Source organism: Microcaecilia unicolor, unplaced genomic scaffold (genome assembly GCF_901765095.1).
Source record: "Microcaecilia unicolor unplaced genomic scaffold, aMicUni1.1, whole genome shotgun sequence".
Classification (NCBI taxonomy): domain Eukaryota; kingdom Metazoa; phylum Chordata; class Amphibia; order Gymnophiona; family Siphonopidae; genus Microcaecilia; species Microcaecilia unicolor.
The window spans coordinates 12,408-38,084 of NW_021963522.1; the positions used below are offsets into that span (position 1 = coordinate 12,408).

A 25,677-nucleotide genomic window follows, 5' to 3' on the forward strand; every position below is an offset into this window, starting at 1 on the left:
CCCAGTTATTAGCATTAATTGGCTCATTGACCAATTAAATTGCATCCACAACTTGGGCACATACTCAAATTTGCAAGTGCAATTTTGAGTACCATATATAGAATGTGGCCCTTCATGCCTAACTTTGGGTGTGAACATTTACGCCTCAGAAAGGCTGATGTAAATGCTCGTGCACAGCTGATGGCAGTTAGATGCTCAAATGCAGATATTCTATAGCATTGTGCCTAATTTCTTGGAATGCCCTTAACTCACCCATGCCTGTCCCACGACCATGGTCCCTTTGGAGTTGCATGCTATAAATTTAGGCGTGCATGTTATAGAAAAGGGTGTAGGGCAAAGCCACACATAACTCCTAATTACTGTCAATTAAGTACTTGTTAACACTTAATTAGCTAATTAGTTTGTGCACAGATCTGTGATCTATGCCCAAAATTGCATGCCCAACATTGGGTGACCTATATAGGATCCAGCAGATTGTTTTATAATGTATGTCTACTGTACATTAGTACATTTACATTTCTTCCCAAGTAGGTATAAATGTATGCAAGTTCACTTTACTGATAATTTCTTCAGGATTGCACTTCTATTTTATAAAGACATGCAAGCATCTATGGTGCATGTTAGCTAAAGGGTGTTATGATCTAAAGCACTCCTAGCATGTGTGAAAATGCTTATCGCAAAGCATGTTAGTGTTTGTAGTAACTTGTACCCTTCTCCTCCATCGCTAACTCCAGACTCCGTTCCTTTTATCTTGCCGCACCTTATGCCTGGAATAGACTCTGAGCCATTACGTCAAGCTCCATCACTGGCCGCCTTCAAATTCGGGCTAAAGGCCTACCTGTTTCATGCTGCTTTTAATTCCTAACCTGTCATCTGCTCGTAACCTTATCTTGTCTTCCTCTCTTTAATAATCCCTTTCCCTTATGTCCTATCTGTCTATCCTACCTTTATCCCTTATTTGTCCTTTCTGTCTGTCCTGACTTAGATTGTAAGCTCTTTTGAGCAGGGACTGTGTTTTTTCTTGTTAAATTGTAAAGCACTGCGTATGACTGGTAGCACTATAGAAATGATTTATGGTAGTAATAGTAGTAACTTGTTTGCGTGTGCTAAGTATACATTATTTATTATTTTTTGTATTTATTTTCTGGAGGGAATGCATTGGGATGGAGAATGGGCATGAACACGCTATCCAGCTAGCCATTCCGATTAGCGCACACTAACTGTTTTGCTTGTCCATTACGTGGGAGCTCTTAGCATCTCCTAAATAGGAGGTGGTAAGTGCTCCCTTGTCAATTTTTTGCCGGTTACATTCACTAATGCAAGCATTGACACATGACCTGAAAAAGAAATGCTGAAAATTGTCCCATTTCCTGAGCACACTAGAATGGGCTTAGTGAGTGGGAAAGTCCCACATTAGCACCTACTAAGCCCACTTACTAGCACACTTTAGCAGACATACCTCTATGTGTTATAAAACAGACCCAGAATAGGAATCCACTTGGGCTTCCTATCTAGGCAACCTGTTCTAAAATTACTCTCATTGTTGATAAAATTATTTGGCTGTTGGCATGTCAGGTGATTCCCGGGATCCAGCATGGGGAAAATTGGTATTTAGTGATACCAGAAGAGGGTACATACCAACTCTCTGGAAGGATGGATGATGACTCACCCTCACTTATTCAAAGGCAGGCTAATGTGGCTGCGGAAAGAGATGGCCTAGCTGATTTCATGGAGGATGATAAAGACAGCTGGGGGCAATATGGAATTGTTTAACTTTGGGATGCATAATATAAATTGTTTAAGTAAACCAGCTGCTGCTGCTCAATCCACAAAGCTAGTTGCTGTGTTTATATCTGTCATAATATGATATCAGCTTAATTCCTAACCTTTTACTAAGGTGCACTAATGATTAGTGAGTGTTATATGCCATGCAGCCAATTATATTCCTATGGGCTTCTTACCACTTAGCACACACTAAATCCAGTCTGCCGTGATCGGTGCTTAGCTCTGGATAGTCAGTGCTGGACCATTTCCGGTGACTGGAATTGAATATCTGTTTTTGTATTTTTTTGACGGTTTAAACTTAACCAGCAAAGTTAATATTCAGCGCTGCTGGCTAATTTTATAGCGGACAAAGATAGGAATTTAGGCAGTCTGATTTAGCCTTAAAACTTAGCTGGCAAAGCGCTGAATATTTGTTGGCTAGCTGGTTCTACCACACGATATAGCTGGTTAACCACTCTGCACTAAAATTCAGTGGAGATAAGCTGCTATCTCATGCTGAATATTAGCACTTAGCCGGTTAAATGTTATTTAACTGGCCAGGAGCCATTCCTGGCCTGTTAAATAGTGCTGAAAAATGGCCAAATTAGAACTCCTTTTACTAAGGAATGCTAAGGGAAATCATGAATGGGAGTGCCAGGAATGTCAGGACTGTCTATGTGAACAATCCTTACAGCTATACTTGTCCAAGAAAAAATCACAATTGAATATATTTATAATCTATTATTTTACTGTGTGCAATAATGAATAAATAGGATGGTACCTGTGGACCTACGACCCCTCCTGGACCCGGAGGACCAGTTTTGCCTTGAAAGCCCTGAAAAGAGATCACATACAATAATTATTTTTAGGTAACAGTAGAAGCCAACACAATATTGCTTTCATTTTATCTATTCTGGCAGTATAAAATTCAAGATTATTCATAAGGAGATTGAGGTTAAAATGAGAAATTCTGTGCTTAGTGTCAGCAGCTGTAATAAAGAATAAGCAGAATATGGAATCATTAACATAGGTAAAACATTAAAAAAATACCATGAATTTGCTGGATCTACAAACTATAATGAATGCACCACTCAGACACTCACAGGATTACAATGTAATTCTACAAAGGCAATGCACTAGACTAAATTAGAAATACAAGTCCAGCAGGTATATTTGAAACTCTTGCTGCTACAAACGTATAATTATATAATTTCAGTACCTTCTGAAACATTTGTAAAATCAATGCTTTACAAGCAGGGTCTATTTAGATACAGAGCGCATTTTAGAAAGGATGTTCACATTGGAACTGAGACTTCAAGGTCAGAATATCTCAAGTTCCACTAATATTTTAGAACTGGATCTACAGACATAGAACCACTTCAAAAATACATGGAGAAACGGACCTTTATGCACTTGTTATGTGAAACATGAAAGATACATTTTAGGAAAAAAGGATGTAGTTATTGGCATGGGCTACCATTAAGATGTGTTATTCTACCACTAACCCATGCTGCTTGGCCATTTCATTTTTGGTTATTTTCACCCACTGCGGTAAAAGGGGCCTGGCGTGCTGCAAAAACAGCCACTGCTGCTAGCACACTTTCTCAAGCTCTGGGCAACAGTCTGTTGATTTGGATAAATTGTGCAACACTGAATTCAGAGAAAGAACATGAAAGAACCCAGCCACACCTCCTAAAGGGAGGCTGAGCACAACCGGGCCGATGGCCTGCGACGTGGGGGAGGGAGGGGGGAGGTGAGAGGAGGGTGCAGGCTGCCACCACGTTTTTTCTCTCTTTTTTTTTTTTTTTGAATCCTCCTGCTTGCTCCCAGCTCACCCCATACCTTCGGGACGCACCGCTATAGCCAATGGTAGCCTTAGCCTGAGCCACGCTCTAGAAATTGTTACTCGCCCTGCAACTGCCGTGCACTCGCTCACCACCTCTGTCCTCTGCTCCCCCCGAACATGTGGAGCCCTCTCTGGTGCCCAGCCCGGGCGGCGAGAGCGAGACCACACCGCCGATCGCGCGCTCGCGAGACCACACCGCCAATCGCGCGCTGGCAAAATCTCTATCCCCTGCTCCCACCGCTGCTCGCCCGGCTCTTTCCTGGGAGCGCCATGCACCAGACACACGCCACACCCCGATGCGGAAACCCCCTCCTTTGTTATATTTCTTTTGTTTTTATATCTCCTACTCCTCGCGATCCGCTGCGCCCCGTGCACCGCAGCAATCCCCTCAGCAGCTGCACCCTCCAACGGCCATTGCCCTTATCTATATATTTATAATTTTTATAACATACCGTTCACCACGTCGCGAATCGCGATGTCAGTACTCGTTGCCCGCCTAGAGGAGCGACCACGGGGTTTTCAAATGCACGCGTGCGCTGCGCCCTGCCTGCCTCGACCTCTGCAAGCACCCCTCGCTGCGCCACAACGGTTCTAGCAATTCCTGCTTGTCTACCCACGCGGCGACGGGGGATCAAAAAGACAACAGCGGTACTCTCCGATGGATCAAAGGTAAGAGCACTGCTCTCTCCTTGCTGTCCCGAATGGAAAGGAAATTCTCCTTTCCTTCCCTTCCTTTCACTTTTCCTTTCTCTCCGAACAATGGGGGACCACGGCGAACGAGGTGTCGTGGCCATGGTCAGTGGCGGTAAGAGGAGAGGTTGACGCAATGACACCAGGGGGTACACAGCAACATACCAGTAACAGTACTAACTGAGATGCTGATAACAGGGGCAGAAAGACCTCTTGCAAAGTGATAAGCATAAGCAACAGTACGGCTGCATAGTGGCAGCAGGAAAATCTGGACAGCGTGTCTCCTGGCTTAGGCGGCCGGGTCCAGAACGCCGTTTTGGATATTATGGCTGGGCATCCTTAAGCGGGATGTGCCAGGAGTCTACGGGTGCTGGTAATTGGCACAGGGAACCCACAGGCTGCTTGGGCGGCAACCTGTGGGGCATACTAAGCATTTGCAAGACCCGAAGCTGTGTACCCCAAGTTATTAATTGATGATAAATGTTAGTTATGTGGTTATGACAATAATTATGTTATAATATGTTATAATGTTGTTCTGAATTGTAATGTAAAACGTTCCTGGCTGCGGCCAAAATAAATCCAACCTTCTTCAAGATGCGTTTGGTGTGGTGTTTGCAAGTGAGGTGGAGCAAGTGCCGAGTGCACAAGTTGTGTGGTATCCTCTAATCTAGTACTCAATGAAATAGTCGGGCTATCCAGTTAATAAAGTGGATTTCTAGAATGAAGTATGGTAAGGTTACTAAGCACCACCAGTTTTGAGGTATTGTCCTTGAATGTATATGATTTTCCCCCATCTGATCAGGGCCAGAATTAAATTAGGACCAATATTCAGACCATGGAGGCAGCCCGGCTAACTCCCGCAGTCAGCGGTGAGATCAAACTGGTTATAATGTGTGGTATAACCAATCAGTTGCTAAGCACTGACTGGGAATATTCAGCAGGAGATAACTGGCCATCTCCCACTGGGTATTCACGGATAGCCAGTTAAGTACTATTTAACCGGCCATTCTGGCTGGTTAAATAGCATTGACTATAGGGGGGAATTGTCCCTAAATGGAGCAAAGATCTACACATGCTTTTTCTGCCTGTGGTAGCAAAGAAAAGGGAGTACTAACTTCAGATTTGTCTGTTCTTTTAATTGTTGCAGATGTCAGAGGGTGACAAAGACCATGAGGCATAGCCCAGCTGAAATTTAAGTTGGTGGAAGAGCAGGAAACACTGAAAGAAGTGGGAGCAAGGAAAAAGGATCCAGTATCAGAAGCAGGAGAAAAGGAAGAACAGGATCAAGAAAGGGATGATGATGATCGGAGAAGAATATGACCTTTCTCAGTGACAATAAAAGCAAAAGGGCCTGATCTGTCCTAGCAGCAGTAGAAGACAAAAGGCACCACTTACCGTCAGTGGCAAACAGTGGAAGATTCCCCACCAGCTGTAGAAGCAACAGTGACTAGAGCAGAAGAATGGTTGTGAGAGAAGGCAGAGGACCCTGCGACAGTATGATAAAAAGGAGGGAAAGGACCATAGAAGTGGGAGGAATACGAGGAGAATGGATGAGTAGAAAAATGAGGATCCCTGTGGCTGGCAAGTGGGAAGTGTAAAGCCCAGAGGTAAAAGAGTTGCAGAGTCGATGGACCAGTGTTGTGGGGAGCACAAACAGGAAAACTGCCCTGGATACCCATTCTAGAGAGGGCCTTACTGAAGCTGAAGAAGGCACAGCCTGCTAGCGGGTTTTGAGGTTCCCCCTCTCAATTTTTTTCCCTGGGCCCCAGCCTTATCTAACACAGCCAGGGCAACTGCTAGGTCTCTGGCACCCCCCCCCCCCCTATAAACTATGAAGAACTGAAGGTGAAGGGAGCACTGAAACTGGGGAATGGATAACTAATAGAAGGAGCAATGGAACCAAGGGTTTGGGTTATGCAGGAATCAGGGAGGAATGGGGATCATTGTAATATGAGAGGGAAATGGAGTATATATATTAATGAAAGAAATGGAGGGGGATCAAGCTGTTATAATAGGGGAGGATAATGGGACTAAAGATGTAAAAAGTAATGTTGTCAAGCAGAAGGATGCAGGAGTGATTGACATGAGGATGGTTCAAGAAGGCACTGGAAGTAGACAGGTGGGGTGAATGACAAAATGGGATGAATCCATGTATTTTTAGCTAGCTGAAAATCTACATAGGAAGATTTAGTCATTCTACTCATTTTTGTTCAATAAGGTACCTCAGGTAGTGTTAGAGGTGAGAATATGCGGCTTCATTCATGACTAAGTATTTGAAACTTTGCTTCTTGCAGTTGTGTAAACTCCCTCAAGATGTGTATGAGGATGCTATGATTGAGAACTGTGGCTCACTGCTCACCACTATACATAGCTGAACCCTGGCTTGGTGTGATCTGGCAGCACATCAGCAATATCTGCAAAGGTTGGGGCGGGACCTGTGAGGCATATGCTCACAGGCTCTGCACTGGCCCCACCCCCCCCTTCCACACAAATGTTCCATTATCAGAAAAAACAGATGTGAGAAGTGAGACTTCCACAGTGTCTGTGAGCATATGCCTCCTGAGTGCCTACTGACTTCTGCATAAGCATAAGTATGAGAGTAGCCATACTTGGATGAAGGAGATAGGCAGAAACTGGATCCAGGGGACAGCTTTTACTTATGGATGTAGGACAAGAAATGAAGAAAAAAGGTGGAAAGTAAAGAAATAAATGGAAAGGAAGCCCTGGAAACGGAGTTAAGGGAACAGATAGAGAGCAGCAGAATCAGAGACTGGGACCAATATGGAAAGAAAAACAAAGTCACCAGACAACAAAGGTAGAAAAAAATCATTTTATTTCATTTTAGTGTTTGAAATATGTCCAATTTGAGAACTTATATCTGCTGTCTTATTTTGCACTGGGTGTACTGGAGCTGTAACAGCTTACAGAAATTATTTATAATGAAAAAAAATCACACTTTTGTTCTCCTATACTGGTACAATATTTTCAATGATGTATGTTTATATGCTGGCATAAGGGGTGTGGCTATCATAGGGGTGGAGCCATATGTGGTGACCCCGCCCATAATGAGTACCGGCACCTTTTTTTCTACAAAAAAAGCACTGGTTAAATGGTCAGTATTCTCAATGGAGAAGGGTAGTTAGTGGGGTTCCCAAGGGGTCTGTGCTGGGACCGATGCTTTCTAACATATTTATAAATGACCTAGAGATGGGAGTAACTAGTGAAGTAATTAAATTTGCTGATGACACAAACTTATTCAAAGTCATAAAGTTGCGGGAGAATTGTGAAAAATTACAAGAGGACCTTACGAGACTGGGAGACTGGGCATCTAGATGGCAGATGACGTTTAATGTGAGCAAGTGCAAAGTGATGCATGTGGGAAAGAAGAACACAAAATATAATTACGTCATGCAAGGTTTCGCGTTAGGAGTCACGGACCGAGAAAGGGATCTAGGTGTCATCACTGATGATACGTTGAAATCTTCTGCTCAATGTGCTGCTGTGGCTAGGAAAGCAAATAGAATGTTGGGTATTATTAGGAAAGGGATGGAAAACAAAAATGAGGATATTATTATGCCATTGTATTGCTCCATGGTGCGACCGCACCTCGAGTATTGTGTTCAATCCTGGTCGCCGCACCTCAAAAAAGATATAGTGGAAATGGAAAAGGTACAGAGAAGGGCAACAAAGGTGATTCAGGGGATGGGACAACTTCCCTATGAGGAAAGACGGCTGAGGGGAGATATGATAGAGGTCTATAAGATAATGAGTGGAGTGGAACAGGTGGATGTGACGCGTCTATTCATGCTTTCCAAAATTACTAGGACTAGGGGGCATGCGTTGAAACTACAGTGTAGTAAATTTAAAACAAATCGGAGAAACATTTTCTTCACCCATCGCATAATTAAGCTGGAATTCGTAGCCGGAGAACGTGGTGAAGGCGGTTAGCTTGACAGAGTTTAAAAAGGGGTGAGACGGTTTCCTAAATGACAAGTCCATACACCACTACTAAATGGACTTGGGAAAAATCCACAATTCCAGGAATAACATGTATAGAATGTTTGTACGTTTGGGGAGCTTGCCAGGTGCCCTTGGCCTGGATTGGCCGCTGTCGTGGACAGGATGCTAGGCTCGATGGACCCTTGGTCTTTTCCCAGTGTGGCATTACTTATGTACTTACTTATGTACTTATGTACTTATATACTGGGTCAGACCAATGGTTTATCTAGCCCAGTATCCTCTTTTCCAAACAGAGACCAAGCCAGGTTACAAGTACCTGGCAGAAACCCAAATTGTGGCAACATTCCATGTAGAATCCCAAAGAATAGCAAGATCCTGGAATCCAAAGAGTGACAAGATTCCATGAAGAATCTCAGAGTAGCAATATTCCATACTACAAATCCCAGGGCAAGCAGTTGCTTCCCATGTCTGTTTCAATAGCAGACTATGAACTTTTCCTCCAGATATTGCTGCTGTACCAGCATGTTGATCCAGACAAACATGTGACTCAGCACCTAGCCAGTGGCGTACCAAAGGGGGGGGGGGGGGGGGCGGTCCGCCCCAGGTGCAAGCCGCTGGGGGGGTGCCGCGCACCTGTTCCAGGGCAGAGGGAGCATGGAACGAGCGAAGCCGACAGGCGCGGAGCACCCCCCCAGCAGGTAAAATGCACCCGGGGGGTGTCCTTTCGCCGGGGGGGGTGTGTCCTTTCACCGGGGAGGTGGCCTTTTGCAGGGGGGTGTTGGGGTCGCTCTGCACCCGGGGGGGGGCGCATCGGGTGTCAGCCACCCCAGGAACGCCACTGCACCTAGCTACCTGCGCACGAGGCCCTTCTGCTTCTTCCTGCAATGATTCATTTTTGATTACCAACTGTGCTAGAAGTAGGTGGGGAAGGAGTGAGGGGCATGCATAAAGTTGGAGCAGCGCATATAGGTGAGTGGAGTTGAAGAAGATCTGGGGATGATGGGAGCAGGAGAGTAGAAAGGAGAGCACCAAGTGTTATGTTATTGGGGGAGGGCAAGGGGACCTGGTATCTCACTATTCTTGTATGTTCAGTGGGAGGACGATCCCCTTCCTCTTTTCTAGAGGAAAGGAGAGCTCTAAAAAATTTTGCTTGGGGTCTGGAATTTGAACTAATGTCACTGACTCTCTGATTACTTTTTTTATATACATTATTCCAACTAAAACAATATTTAATTTAATTCCATCTGTAGTTTGGCATAGTCGATTTTAAAATAATCATTAAAGGAATCCAGGAGACAAAAATTTCAGGATAGTGTTAAAAATTAACACTTTGAACATATGAATCTCATCTATCATGCTTCTGCAGTTTTCCACCTCTGCCCTCTGATTGAATGATATGAAAATTGCAGACCAACGTTAAGTCATATGCATCATTTGAATGAGAATTATAAGAATATGAATTTGTCACAGCAATTGACCCTTGATTTCTCAGTGAAGACACTGTGTAAATGCTAGGGTCAGGTCACATAACTGTTCTCCTTAGTTAACAGCAATTCTTCTATTATTTCTCCCTATTTGCATAGGATTATGTCCAAAATACATCTGTTCATATTTAGGAATTAAGTGCCAGCTTTTCTGGCATCTAAAATTTAAAGGAGGACTTCAATTTGATCAGGTTTTTCAGTCTCTTTAACAAACAAATCTATTACATGTCATCAGTGTTCCCCATCCATGATGCTTAGTGTGGTTAGGTAGTAGAAACATGTATCCCCCAAACCCTTTTCTCAATTAAGGAGTGAACCCACAAGCTCAAGCTAGAAATGGTATATAGGACTGCCATGCACCTATTTTTCTCTGGCCATGCCAGTGAAAATGATGATCGAGTATGTGTCAGGAAAACATATTCATAGGAATAGCCCTGACTATAGCATGCAGAGATGCATAGATATAAGAAAAGTTTTTAATTTGAGGTGTAATGAGATAAGATTGCATGAAGTATGCTCAGTATTACATAATCATACTTCTCTCTTATTCTGTTTGCAGAAGAAAAAGAAGGCTTATGAAATTGTTGTGCCTGAGTGCAGGCATGCATGTTTGTGTGTATGCGTGCATGCAGGCGTGTGTGTACAAGTGTGCATTCATGTGTGTGTATGCAGGTGTGTGCATTTATGTGTGCATGTCTCCCATTTAATTACTCTGGTATTTGGTGTCCAATCCATACCAAAGTTTCAGGACGTGTCAGAGGAAGGGGACCTGAGAATTCTGTCTGGGGTGGGGGTTTTTTTTTTGATCCATGCATAGTACAGACTATAGATATAACCCAGAAAGTAGTTCAATTAGTTTTGCGTGGAACATCTTGCTTTTATCTATTAAGTAGTGCAATACATTCCATGAATTGAGATAGTAATTGTTTTTATGTTGCTGTTGTTGCCAAGGGACAGTATTAGATGCTGCACATTGATTTAAAATTAAATGGTGTGATTTATTTTGATTTAATTTAAGGGTATAAATCATTCTTGCAATTGTTTTATCCTATTTAGTTTATTTTTAAATCATAATTGACATTTTTAGATGTATTTTATATTTGATGGTTTACAGCTGCTGTGGGACAAAGGTAAAATGGAAATCAGAAAAAAAACATCAAAGTTCTGCACATAATATTGGGCCATGTTTACTAAGCCACGCTGTAGGGGGTCCTTTTACTAAGGTGCGCTGAAAAGTGGCCTGCGCTAGTGTAGGCGCATGTTTTCACCACACACAGTTCCATTTTTCAGTACACCTCTAAAAAATGCCTTTTTTTGGGGGGGGGGCAAAAATGGATGTGCAGCAAATGAAAATTGGCGCGCATCCATTTTGGGTCTGAGACCTTACCACCAGCCATTCACTTAGCGGTAAGTCTCATGTGTTAACTGGGCCGTAATGGTCAACATGCATTCAAATGCTGATTAACGCCCATGCGCTGAAAAATAAAAACATTTTTGGCGCGTGTAGTGGACACACGTAAAAAATGATATTAGGCCGGGGTCACACGTTGGGTGCGACCAGGTGCACACAACTAGGCATGCTAGCGTTTTTAGCATGTGCTAATGCTAGAGACACCCATATATTCCTATGGATGTCGCTAGCATTAGCGCACACTTATTTTAGTATGCGCTAAAAACACTAGCACACCTTAGTAAAGAGGGCCTAGGATTCTTTATTTTATCCATTTTGTAAGCAATTTCATTAGATTGAATTCTATGTACACCTGGAGCAATTTTCAATATGATGCTCAATGGGGTTTTTACTAAGGTGCGTTTATGTAATAACACACATTAGGCCTTGTTTACTAAGGTGCGCCAGCATTTTTAGCGTGTGCTAAAATTAGTGCATGCTAAATGCTACAGACATCCATAAATTCCTATGGATGTCTCTAGTGTTTAGTGTGTGCTAAAAACGCAGGTGTGCCTCTAGCACGGCTTAGTAAACAGGGCTCATTATTTGCTCTTTAATGCATGTTAAAAGGTAATAACGTGTTATACTACCATAACACGTTAGTTTTAGGTTACAGCAGGATACCTAATGATAAGATGCAAAGGATGCAAATGCCTGCAAAACACTCCATTATTGTGTAAATCAAATAATGCTCTTGCATTGAACACAAGCTGAGTTATTCCTGGAAAAATAAAAAAAAAAGCACATAGAATTAATTTTGGGCATATAACATTGGCATTGTTGCAGCAGTGCTAATAGATTTCTTTTGAAAGAGGAGGAGAGAGGAATGGTTTGAAAAAGGGAGGGGTAAAGGAAAGAGGAAGAGTGAGAGAAATTATTCTATAAATAGAATTGATGAAATAATTTAATGTTAAATTTATTAAGGTAGTATGGGATATAAATTAATGTTGCATTGATTTATTTATTTAAATAGCGCGAGGGAGTAAAAAGTTTTAAATGAAGAGCAAGGATAGGTTATTCATTTAATTTAATTTTTTTTTTAAAGATAACTTGGAAAGGAATTTGATTGGGGCTGTGGGGGGTTAATATAGGGAGTTTGTTTGGAACTGGGAGCAGAGCAAAGGAGCTCGAGAAACACGGCATTTTTGGTAGGCTGGGGGCTGTAGAGATACAGCAGGTGGGTTGGAAAGATTGAAGTGCGAGGACATTGGAAGGCTGAAATTTAATCCCACCCAATCCTTCCCTAATTTTGGTTGGATGTAGGAATAAATTGTAAAGTTAGTTTTTAATTTGGGGGTAGGATTGTTTAATTTTATATATTGAGTTACAAGAAGGAAAATTATTAAGTCACAGCAGCAGAAAATTTGATGTGAATTTCAAGCGGCCTTCATTTAAGGATAATTAATTAAATGGATTTGGGGTTTAGCTTCCCTCTATATTGACACTGTAATGTATTTGTTTCCTCAGTTCATTGTAAGCCGCTTTGAGGCCGCTTTAAGTGGTATTAAGCGGGGTATAAGTGCTCTGAATAAATAAATAATATACTTGTGTGTGTAATATGCTTGTGTGTGAAACTGCCATAAGCAAGAGTGAGGCCTTGACATCACCGCAGGTCTCACTTTACAAGTGGAGTATTGAGTGTGAATACATTTGATAATAAGTTGTCTAGCTAGGTCAGCACCGACTAGCTATTAAAATGAATACAAGAGTATTGAAGGTCATATTGAAATGTTATTCTGTTATTTGGTTAAGTTTATGGTTTATATATAAAGCTGCGGCCAAATTAATTACCCAACAAACACGTTATCATTGATTGATTTTTGTGTGAGGTAAGAACGAAAGAAGTGCAAGTGCCAATGTTATGACTGTGCTGAGATAATCTGGTCCCATACTCCTGGTTGCCATCTTAAAGGGACCAGGGTGGGAAAATAGAGGTGGTATACAAATAAATATAAATATTGAAACCAAAATGATATGGGAAATTTTTCATTTTTTTAATATCTCGGGAATTTCCCATTTTTAAAAATATTATACATGATGTCACTAGAGCACAAACATCATTGGAACAAATATGTGTTATGCAGTTAGTGTATTTAATCAGATGGCTTTTTTCTAAGCTAATACTTTTTGAGAGTCTTGTCGTTTTAGTGGAAAAATGCTTTTGACAGGTAAATTCTGCTTTGCCCATAAAACTGGCAATTTGTCAGTTTAAAAGGTGGTGTTTAATATTTTATATAATCTGAGCATTAATGATGCATGGCAGCTTTTGAGTTTCATAAATCAATTTGTTTCTTTTGAAAATAGTTCTGATGCGCCTGGAAGTTTGCCTGGTCCTCATTCTGGGCCCTTTAAAAAGAGACGGTAATCACTCATTAAAAGGCAGCCTGGCGGTAGTTCCCACCCCCAGTGGTGCCATCATTACCCAAGGGTTAGCGCAGGAGCCCTTAATGCCACCTCAATGGTGGCGGTAATGGCTCCCCTCAAAATGGCCACGCGGCAAGTGCTTCACTTTCTACATGGCCATTTCTTTAAAAAAAAAAAGAAACCTACCTTTTACCCTGCTGCGGTAGACGGGGGCCTCGGCGCATGTCAAAAACACCCCTTTTGCCGCAGCTTGGTAAAGGGCCTTCAAATTTTTTTTGTTGTTGTTCATTTGTACCCTGCACTATTCCCACTCATGGCAGGCTCAATATGGCATGGAAGGTTAAGTGACTTGCCCAAATCACAAGGAGCTGCTGTGCCTGAAGTGGGAATTGAACTAGTTCCTCAGGACCAAAGTCCACCACCCTAACCACTAGGCCACTCCTCCACTCCAATTGAAGTCTGCAGCAGCGTTTGTGGTTTAAATATACTTTGTACCTGTTACTGACTGGTGCTCTTATTATATTTTGTTTTATTCATCAGCCATTGTTTACCACCTATCTTGCTGTCACCATCCACCTGGCTCACTTGACTCCACCCCTATTCTAATGTCCCTGGAAGTACTGTTGGTACCTCCTTCAAGTTGAATTATGTGATGGCGTTCATGCCATGACAGAGTTATTATTAATTATTGTACACTGCTTTGCCGTTATCCAACAAAAGGTGGCATATTAAAACAAATAAATCAAAAACCATGGTTGGGCAGGCTTCTATTAGACCATTTTGGTGCTCATTTTGAAGTACAGTATACAGCTTGTGGTGAAGCTTAATCATAACAACCAACAGGTTTGGTATGTTTTATTTATTTATGATAAATCTTTTGTTTCACATTTAATGATTTTATTTTCATATTGAAGTTATTGAATTTATCAATTTGTAGTATTTTAGTTTTGATATTTAGTTGTCTTTTAGAGTTTGTATACCCCTGATGCAGTCTGATTGGACATAACATGGTCATGTTGGGTGTTTTATTTTAACACTTTGAGACCCTTTTACTGAAGGGTGTTAAGCCATTAAAACACAGTTAGCACACACTAAAAGGCTACCACAGAATGGATTAAGCACATTGTGGTAATTATGCCTGTTTGAGCACGCTAAACCACATTACCTATTTTTAAAAACATTTTTTCAGGGGGGCATGTCATGGACGGAGAGTGGGCATTCCCATGTTATCTGACTAGTGTGTTAAGATTAGCATACGCTAATTGGATAACACAGAATTAACGCAGGAGCACTTAGGGGCCATTCTATAAATGACATCAAGATTTCAGAACCAGAAACAAATCCACATGGAGCACAATTATATAAACAGTGTTCTCGGTTGAGCACCATCTACAGAATAGCGCATAGAGCCCATTTCCATGCCAAATGTTAAGTGCCAGTACTTACAACAGGTGAAACCTGGTGCCTAATTCTGAGCAATTTGGCATAGAAATGGGACTAATCTATAACCCCACACACAACTTTTAGGAACGTCCTCACCACTCCCCCTTGACCACACCCCTTTTGAGTTGCATGCTAGGGGATTTAAGTATGTGGGTCATAGGGTGTTTGGAACATGCGTGCAAATTTCAATCACTGTCAATTAACTGCAATAATTGTTAATGCCAATTAATTGCAATTAATTGGCTTATAAGCTAACTAATTTGTGCACAGATTAAGATCCGTGTGCAAATCCGGTGCCAAAATCTGGGCACCATACATAGAATCTGAGGGTTAGTGATCATAAAAAGGAAGTGATAAGTATTCTCACATTAATTATTTTGCAGATCCAAATGCTAATGGGAAACATTATTACATGACCTGCAAATTAAAAAGAAATAAAAAAGAAAAGAAAAGGCTCTAATAAAGTGTCATCTTAAATCTGGGCTTAGTGAGCAGGGAAAGTCCCGCATTAGAACAGATTAAGCCCAGATTTTACCGTACTTTAGTAAAAGACTCCTTTGTGTAATAAATATTTCTCCAGCCAATATTCAGCCAGTGGTGCTCAGCGTTTTTTTTGTCCACCACCAGCTGTATTCCTGGATGTTCAATGCCGGCCATGTCCGTGCACCGACATTGAATATCCGGTTTAAGTTTGGCCTCTAAAGCTTATGCAGCTAAGTGAATATTCAGCCACTGATTGCATATGCTGAACCTCTTAAGATAGGACTGCTATTTATATGGCACAATTTTACGGCACTAGCTCCGGCTCAAACACGCTCCATTTCCAGCAAAATTGTTTTTTTACAGTGTGGTGCTAATCCAGTGGTAAATGGGCATCACCACTCGCTGCCTGGTTACTGCCGGAGCCCTTACCACCACCTCAATGAGTGGTGGTAAGTGCTCTCCGCTGCATGGCCACATGGTAAGAGTTTTCTTACTGCATGGCCATTTTTTAGGGCTTTTTACCAGCTGCAGTAAAAAGGTCTGTGTCGTGCAGGAAAAATGGCCCCCCACACTACCGCAAGGTACTTTTTTCCCACAGCTTAGTAAAAGGACCCCTAATAGTGCCATTGAATATTGGTAATAGCCACAGATAAGTAATTTAAGTGGGCAGGAGCCTCTCCTGAATATTGGCCGGGCTGTTTTGATAGTTGTGCAATATTTAGCTGTAATCTATCTGAATAGGTTTCGGCATGTTGATAGGAGCATAAATGCCCCTTTTACTAAACCGCTCTAGCGATTCCCGGCACAGCATGCTGACCAAGCCCATCCATGGCTATTTGGCATTGCTGCATGGGAATCGCTAGCATGGCTTGGTAAAAGAGGCCCTAGATCTATCTGCATAGTGATTGTCACTGCTTAGCACATAATTTAGTGCTACTAGTTATTCATATAACATTGCTGAATATACATATTAAAAGTCAACTGAAAATCCAGCCACTTAGTCTACACCAGACCCCTCATAAAGTAATAAAATAATAATAATGAAATTTAAAGATTTCTATTAAGTTTCACAGTTCAATTGCTGTTTAAGATTAGTAGTGTTTCCTAAAGAAAACTTGACATCTCTGCTGTATAGTCCCAAACTATCAAATTTAACTTTGAAAGGCAGTCTATGTACTCTACTTTTTTTTTTAATGTGCTTTGGAAAATCTGCAATCTCCACTTATGTTAAAGAGCCAGTTCAGAAATGTTTAGTATGATGTTTTTCAAGAGATAAGTCTCTCAAATCAACAACCCCTGTTCTTTCATGGTTGGGGATTTCAGTCTTGCATAATACTTTGCACAGCAGAAAGATTCAGGTTGGCTCGTGTCCAATGTGCTTTAATTAGCAGATATAAAAGTTAGTAAGCAACACAAGCCATCCAATAAACTATCAACAAATTAGGGACAAGACAAGCTGGCCAAATAATTGGATACATATATAAAGAATAATAAAAAAGGAAATCCCACAAAATTATTGCTTTGAAAAGATGCAGAAGAAATAAAACTAAGGGCTCCTTTTACTAAGCAGCGATAAGCCCAACGTGGGCTTACTGTTTGCTAAACAGGAAGTACCGCTAGGCTACCGCAGCAGCCCAGCGGAACTTCCTACCCCTAGCATGCCGTCATTTCCGGTGCTCAAAAATGTATTTATTTTTGTAGCACCAGAGTGTACCCGGCGGTAATTGAGCAGAGCCGAGTGCTGCCTGGTTACTGCCAGGTTAACGTGTGAGCCCTTACCGCCACTTCAAGAGCTCCCCCCCCAAAAAAAATGGCCACGTGGCAAGTGCTTTATTTGTCATATGGCCATTTCCTGTAGGAAGGTGAGACTTCCCTTTTATCAGCTGTGGTAAAAGGGGGCCTCAGTGAACGTGTAAAACACACGCTGACACCAGCGCCGGCTCCCTTTTGCCGCAGCTTGGTAAAAGGGGCCCTAAGTTCATTCAGGGATAATTAGTTGATGTAAAACAGAAACATAGGGGCCATTTTTCTAAGCTGCAGTAAAAAGTGGCCTCTGCTAGCTTAGATGCATGAAAATGGTGTGTGCTGGGCTATTATTTTCTGCAGTGGGTAAAAATTTCTTTTTTTAATGGGGCAGTAAATGGCCGTGTGCTAATATTAAAATTAGCGTGCGGCTATTTACTGCCTGAGCCCTTACTGCCACCTGTTTACTTGGCGGTATCGGCTCATGCGCTACTTGTGCGGTGATCAGGCAGCATGAGCAATGTGGCCATGCTGCTGATTACCTCTGGAAATGGCCCCCACGGTAGAAAATAGAAAATTATTTTTTACTGTGGGAAACAGTGCACGCCGACTTCAGAACTACTGCCAGGCACCTGTGCTGCCCCAGTGGTAGGGTCGATTTTGCACACGCTACTCAAGCATGAGATTTACCGCAGCTTAGTAAAAGGGCCCCATAATGTAATACACCACATGGACATCTACAAAGTGATTAACACTGATGCAAACTCTTACTAAGTGCTAATTTTGAAGTAGTGCACCATCGTTTCAAAATGAAATTTATGCTATCTTCTTGCTCACAAAAGGGAGCAATTGTAGCTTCATAATAACTTTTTGAGCAGCTGTATGTCTTGTTTTCAACTAAGAGCATGTTAATGGGAAGCTGGTAAGCTCCTGTTTTTATCAAACGAGGTTGCTTCATCAGCCGAAGCCATATTTACCACTGTAAAATTTGACTATAGTGATTCAAACAACTGTAATTAGCAGACTGGATTATTGTATAAGGAAGTGACAAAGACCATTCTGAAAGGTTCCAGTTAGTAGGAAATACTGCTGCAAGCTTCTAGCAGGCAATATGCAATGGGACCATATCACCCCTATTGTCCATGGACTTTATTAAAAAATGTAATTTAGGGGATGTTTCACTAAGCAGTGGTAAGCATTAACATGTGCTTACCGCACTCTAAAACACACTAACACTGGATGCACTGAGGCATTCCCTGGTGGTTCTGGATCAGCACATGCTAATCCCGTACTAAAAAATATAAAATATTTTTTAGAGGGGGGACTTGTTTGAGGTTGGAGAGTAGGCATGCCCTGTGCCAATCGATTAGCACAGGCAATCAGGCAAAACACTCCGTGCTGCCAATTACCACAGGGTTAATGAGTGAGTTCTTACCGCCTTCAAATACAAGGTGGTAAGGGCTCACGTGTTAATGACCACGTGCTAATTGGGAAATTAGCATGTGGCCATAAATAGAAAGAAAAGAAAGTGTGGCCATTTTACAGCAGTGCTAAAAGTGGCCTCCGCGCATGGGAAACACATACGAAAAAAATGCAGGCCACTTTTTAGTGCAGCTTTGTTTAAAGGGCTCCTTAGTTTGTAAAACCTTTTACAAAGGGTTACTTTGTTATTTGGCAACTAGAGAGCTATCTGATATAATCTGACGCACTCGTTAAGCTTTCTCAGAAGATTTTATTTCACCTTCCATTCTTGTTAGTGGAATGCTTGTTGTTTACTTGGAAGAGCGCAATTAGGGCCTCTTTTACCAAACCACACTAGCGATTCCTGTGCAGCAATGCCTACGAAGTTCATACAAAGTTAATGGGCTTTGAGGGCATTGCTACACTGGGAATCTCTGGTGAGGTTTAGTAAAAGAGGCCCTTAGCTATTTGGGCCCATTTTATGGAATCAATTTCACAGGTGCTGCGGGATAGTTATAATTATGAGTGACTTCAAAAACAGCTTAAGTCTTGGTTGTAGTACCATTTCGGAATGCAGCCTAAATGTTGATCAAAACCGTTCTCCTGTCAACTGTTGGTCTGTCCCATATATACCCCAAAATTATATAAATGGTGCTTAAAATTGCATATGTAAATTTGGGAATGCACACAATTTCCACGTGCAATTTAATTGAATAGCAAGCCAGTTAGCACTGATTATCTGCATTAATTGGCCTTAATTGAAATTCATATGTGCGTTTTAGTTGCATGGATTGGCAAGTAAATTTTATACTCAACTCCAAAAGGGGGCACAGCCATGGGAGAGTCATGGCCTGTTTACAGCAGCTTGTATATAAGTAGGTTTGCAAAATGGCAGGCTTACCCATGTACATGCTAGCATTTACACATATTTCAAATACTGACACATATAAGTTGCTGTGTTTCCTCCATTCTATTTTTCAATGTTTATCTTTGTGAAATGGCTGCAGGGAATACAGATGAACTCCTGAATGTATTTTAGAAAACACTCTGTGTCGTCAGACCCTTTTCTATAATACAACTGAAATGATATACGTCTGTAGCTGGACATGCCAATTCTTATTTCTACGGTCTATGTAAAATGGGGCTTACTGTGTGCCTTTGAACAAATCCCTTGCATAAGCCTAACAAATTTGCTCTGACATCTTTCAGAATTATTTCTGATTGTGCTTTTAAAGTCTTGGCTTCCACAGTTGACAGTGAAATCTGGACTGAACTGCTGTGATATGGCTCTTCAAGATAAAGGCAAGGATTCGGCCACTGCTGATGCATATCTTTCAGAGCAGATAATATTGTCATCTTCTGCTTAAGGGCCCTTTTAATAAGCCACGTAAGCATCTATACGCCCAAAGTGTGCCAATTTGGAGTTACTGCCTGGCTACCATGTGGCTCTTGCGGTAATTTCATTTATGGTGTGCGTCCGATACACACATCCGAAAAACATTTTTATTTTCTGGCGCGTGTCCGCTATGCCCACCAAGTGGCATTTGACGTGCATAGGTCATTACCACCTCGTTAACACGTGAGACCTTACCGCTAGGTCAATGGCTGGTGGTAAGGTCAGACCCAAAATGCGTGTGCACCAATTTTAATTTTGCCGCATGTCCGTTTCGGCAAAAAGTTTTTAAAGCATTTTTTGCAGGGGCACTGAAAAATGGATCTGTGTGCACCCAAAATATGCACCCACACTACCACAGGTCACTTTTCAGTGCACCTTAGTAAATGGATCTCTAAGTAATTAATTGTGGTGTGCTACAAATATTTTTCATTTCAGAGTGCAAATGAAAATCTGAACAAACATCTGCCATTCTTGGTTATTTTTTCTGACTATTTAAACAGGTTCATGACCTGAATAAAAGAAAAACTATGGGTTAATTTTCAGAAGTACTGTGTAGCCAGAATGAAGTATTGGCGGCATAACAATTTTTATTTAAATTTCCCAGCATGTTAAATGGATCCATTTTAACCATTGAGGGGTCACCTCCAGCACTGAATGTCAATTCTATAATGGCATCTATATGCTAAGATGCCATTATAGAATACTAGCATAAACCTGAATCCGTATGCCTAAATTTGGGTACAACCATTTGCCAGGTCAATGGCAGAAGTAAATGGGTGTACCTAAATGCTCCATAAATGTATGTAACATAGTATTCTATACATTGTGCACATAAAAGGCTGAATTCACTAAATGGCGCTCACAATTTGGAGCTGAAAAACTATCCCCAAAATTCTATATATGGTGCCTTGATTCTGCACAGAAATCGATGCGTATTCTATAACAATGCTTGCAACTTAATTGGTTAACCAGCTAATTAGTGCGGTTAATTGGATGTTAACAAGCAATTATCAGCACTAATTGGTAATAATTGAGATTTACGTGTACAACTTGCTAAGTGTATTATATAACATGGTGCCCCTAAATTCCAAGTCTCTGGGCCCAATTCTATATATGGCACCTAAAATTAACATGCGTTAGGCAACTACACCTAAGTGTATTTTAAATACCACACGTACATCTATTCGCGGTATTTAGAATACGCTTAGGTGTAGTTCATGCAACTACATCTACACATGTCCATTTACACCATCAAAAAGCTGGTGTAAATCCCTGCACATAGATTTATGCGCACTGACCCATATTCTATAACAACGCATGTAGATTTTATAGCACCCATGAAATGCCCATTTCCATGCCCCTAAACTTGCCCCGTTTTGCCTGCACGCATTAGAATTTAGGCAAATTGCATTACAGAATAGCTTAGCAATGTACATGCGTAACTTATAATTTTTGCCAATTAGTGCTCGTTATTGCAGGTTAAGTTCTGTTAGCGATGCTTAACAGCTTGTTAAAACAATTAATCTATGCTCATAGTTATAGAATACACCTAGATTTATGCAATATAGAATCTGGAGGTCTGCATGTAATTTAGATGTTGGGATTTACATCAAGCAAAACATGGCCTAAATGGATGCAACCAAATTTGGTCACGTGGAGAGGCTTTTGGTGTATTTCTATATACCACTCAACTAGGGACACAATAGAGCTGCTGGAACACGCCTACTATGAATTACAAACTCGCTCCAGTCTATTAGTTACAAAATATCTTTATTGAACACATGTGCTTCAAAACAACGCACATGCATTTAAAACCACCTATAACAAAAATACTCACTCATACCTTCCATACACATTCGTTCATTCATAGTACCTGTCTAGTGGATCTATATATATAATGTTCGTACTGATCTTACTTATACTTATTTATGCTTTTATAATTTGTTACAATCTCACGTTAGTGATGTTTTCCTGAATATTTTAACACCACTTATCACATAAATACTTGCTACTTCACAAATCACAAGTGATCTCCACAGAGTTAGAAAAACCGTCTCTATCACAGTTCTCTGTGATTTCCCAATTTCACAATGATGTTCTGGAGGTTGTTGTAATAGTCTCTAACACAGTTTTCAAAATGAGTAAAACAACTTTCAGTCGTCTTCAGGTACTTGATGAGCAGAATGAGTATGTCACTCCCACATCTGCTGTTAACTTGGTCCTCATACAAACGCCGGTTTGTATGGAAGGTATGAGTGAGTATTTTTTGTTATAGGTGGTTTTAAATGCATGTGCGTTGTTTTGAAGCACATGTGTTCAATAAAGATATTTTGTAACTAATAGACTGGGCGAGTTTGTAATTCGTATTTCTATATACCACATGAAAATTTAAGCCGATTCTATAAATTTTAGGCACATTTTTTTTCCGTGCGGATTTTTCAAGTACCATATATTGTAAGGAGTATGGTAAGGAGCATGCAGGAAGAAATAGGCTGGGGAGGAACCCCAGCTACCAAAAAAGGAAAGAAGATACCGGGGAGGGCCGATCCTGCCCAAGAGGGACATAAGGGTAGAAAACTACAAGTCCCAGAAAGCCCCAGGAGAGCACCTAGTAAAGAGGAGAAATAGGGTGCACATCCCAGAAGCTCCAGAAGGGGGCCAACCAAAAAGGGAGAAAGCTGAGGCTCCACCTTGGTGGAAAAGGTGGTGGAATAAGTGGGCGGGGAAAGAAAAGCCCCAGAGCCCGGTTAATGAGGAAAAAGGGAACCAGCTGCAAGAGGGGTGGGGAGAGGAGAAAATGGACTGGGCTCCTGAGGAGGGGGGGGAGATGAGCCAGAGAGATGGAACAAGGAGAACCAGAGGATGTACCAGAGGAACCCATGGAACTGTTGGCTCTGACTCAGTCAGAGCAGGAGGTATAGTGGGCTGCCCGGGTCAAGCGGGAGGAGGTCAGGAGAATAAGGCTGACCAAGAGGGTGGGACCCGAGGCTTTGACCCCGCACAAAGCCTGAATGCAATTGGGACTGTGTTTAAAAGAGCCTTACTGCAAGTAGGGCTGTATTTGGAAAAGCAGTGCTGCAATTGGGACTGTGTTGAAAAGAGCCTTACTGCAATTAGGGCTGTGTTTGGAAAAGCATTGCTTCAATGGGGACTGTGTTTAAAAGAGCATTGCTGCAATGGAGACTGTGGGTAAAAGAACCTTACTACAATTGGGACTGGGTTTAAAGGAGCCTCCCTGCAAGTAGGGTTGTATTTGAAAAAGCAGGGCTGCCATTGAGACTGTGTTTGCAAAGCCGGGCTATATTTTGAGACTGTGTTTGAAAAGCTTGGCTACATTTTGAGACTGTGTTTGAGAAGCCTGGATATATTTTGGGCCTGTGTTTGAGACTGTGTTTGAAAAGCCTGGCTATATTTTGGGCCTGTGTTTGAGACTGGGTTTGAAAAGCCTGGCTATATTTTGGGCCTGTGTTTGAAAACCTGGCTACATTTTGGAGACTGTGTTTGAAAAGCCTGGCTACATTTTGGAGAAGGTGTTTGAAAAGCCTGGCTACATTTTGGGGACTGGGTTTGCAAAGGGCTATACTTTGGGCCTGTGTTTGAAAGGCCTGGCTACATTTTGGAGACTGGGTTTGAAAAGCCTGGCTACATTTTGGAGAAGGTGTTTGAAAAGCCTGGCTACATTTTGGGGACGGTGTTTGCAAAGCCTGGCTATATTTTGAGACTGTGTTTAAACAGCCTGGCTCTAGTGAGAGGTGTGAGAAAGGCCCGGCTGTAAATTAACCTGTGTTTAAACAGCCCTGGCTCTAGTGAGCTGTAGGAAAAAAGCCGGCTGAAGAAAGAAAAAGGAAGAAAAGGAGCTCTTAGCTGGTGGGGGCAGGGCTCCACCGCCTGGACCAGCAAGAGACTTTCTACAATATACAGTCTAGCCCTATGTGTGATTCTATAAAAGGCATGTTCTGATTCTCTCATCTAACTGTAGGTACCAGGCTTTTACCTGGTGAAACCTGGTGAAATGATGGTGCTCAGGTTAGGCGCACTGAGGCCATATTCTACAACTCTGTACGCAATTTTTTGGAATGCCTCGGACATGCCCATGGCCACACACCCTTTTGAGTTACATGTTGGTAGTTAGGTGCCATGCCCTATAGAATAGCACTTGGCCAGATGAGTGTGCAAATTTTAATGAGTGCCAATTAACAGGTTGTTAGTGCCCAATCATTGATGTTAATTGGTTCGTTGGGCACATAATTCTGGGTGCCATATATAGAATTGGGGAGATGGTGGAGACATGCTCACACCCTCCTATGCTCCACCCATATGTATGCCCTCTTGCAGTTATGTGCTACGCCATAAAAGTGCTATCTTGTAGAACAACATTCAGTACACATATGCATGTAAGTTGCACCTTTCTGTGCACTTACACAATCAAGATGCATATAACTGCATGCACCCAGTTATTGAATTGCCATTTTAGGCTAATAAAAAGCTAAAATATATGTACATAACTTTAGGAGAGGCAATGGGTATTCCAGAGGCAGGACCCTAATTTCTCTGGAGAGCAGCAATATTCAGCTGGAACTACAGAAATAGCAATCAAACGCTTATATAGATCACTAAGGGCCCCTTTTACTAAGCTGCAGTTAAAAGGAGCCTGTGCTAGCATCAGTGCATGTTTCTGATGCATGCTGAGACCCCCTTTTACCACAGCAGGTAAAAGGCTGGCCATTTTGGGGAACATAAATGGCCGTGTAGTAAGTGAAACAATTACCACATGGCTATTTTGGTGGAGAGCCCTTACTGCCACCCATTGAGATGGCAGTAAAACTCCCCCACTCAGGTGGTAACCAGGCAGTACCATGGTGCTGCCCAATTACCGCCGGTTAAGTTCAGTACTACAAAAATCTAAAAAAATGACTGTAGCGCTAGAAATGGCGCACGCTGGGGGTGGGAATTACCTCCGGATCCAGCACTAGCTCCAGATTGGCGTGTAGCAAGCTCGTTGCCACGCGCTAACCCTTTAGTAAAGGGCCCCTTATCCACATAAGTTTAGGACCATTCAATGGTTCAATCTATGTGTATAAGTTTTCTGAATTTTATGAATAAAGATATTCATAAAACTTATTGGAATATCTTTATGTATTTAGTGCCCTTCTACAAATAAAGTATGGAACTCTTTTAAAATATCTCACAACAAATGTTTATATAAAAATAAAAATTAACCCTATTTTGAACAAATGTACTTACAGTTTCTCCTCGCTGACCTGGGTGACCAGGTAATCCATCCTTTCCAGGTGGTCCTAAATGGAAAAAGAACAGTATTATTTCATCTCTTAAACACCTGAAAAACAAAATGTGATTGAGTCTAATTTTTTAAACTATAATTTTATCCTTTGGAAGTAAAATTATGTCCACGCCAGTTTATGAACACAAAATAAATATGGTTGGTTAATCTATCAATTAAGGTTAAAGAGGGACCTCTAGTGGTGATCAATGCTTATATTTAGGATTACAAACTACAAGGAGTGTCATTGCTGTTAGCCCACAAGAATACATAGAAATACAGTTTAACAAATAAAACAACAAAGAAATGAAT

General features: G+C 41.6%; 1 long non-coding RNA gene across 1 annotated transcript in view; it reads right to left on the reverse strand.

Annotated features, from left to right (window-relative positions):
• The window catches only part of LOC115459393, a 36,420-nt gene extending 11,038 nt beyond the window's left edge, over positions 1-25,382 (reverse strand). Inside the window, exons 1-2 of the long non-coding RNA XR_003940262.1 lie at positions 25,329-25,382; positions 2,546-2,599 (exon numbers count right to left, since the gene is read on the reverse strand). This is a non-coding gene — a long non-coding RNA (uncharacterized LOC115459393). The remainder of the gene's footprint in view (positions 1-2,545; positions 2,600-25,328) is intronic.
• Between the last annotated feature and the right edge of the window lie 295 nt (positions 25,383-25,677).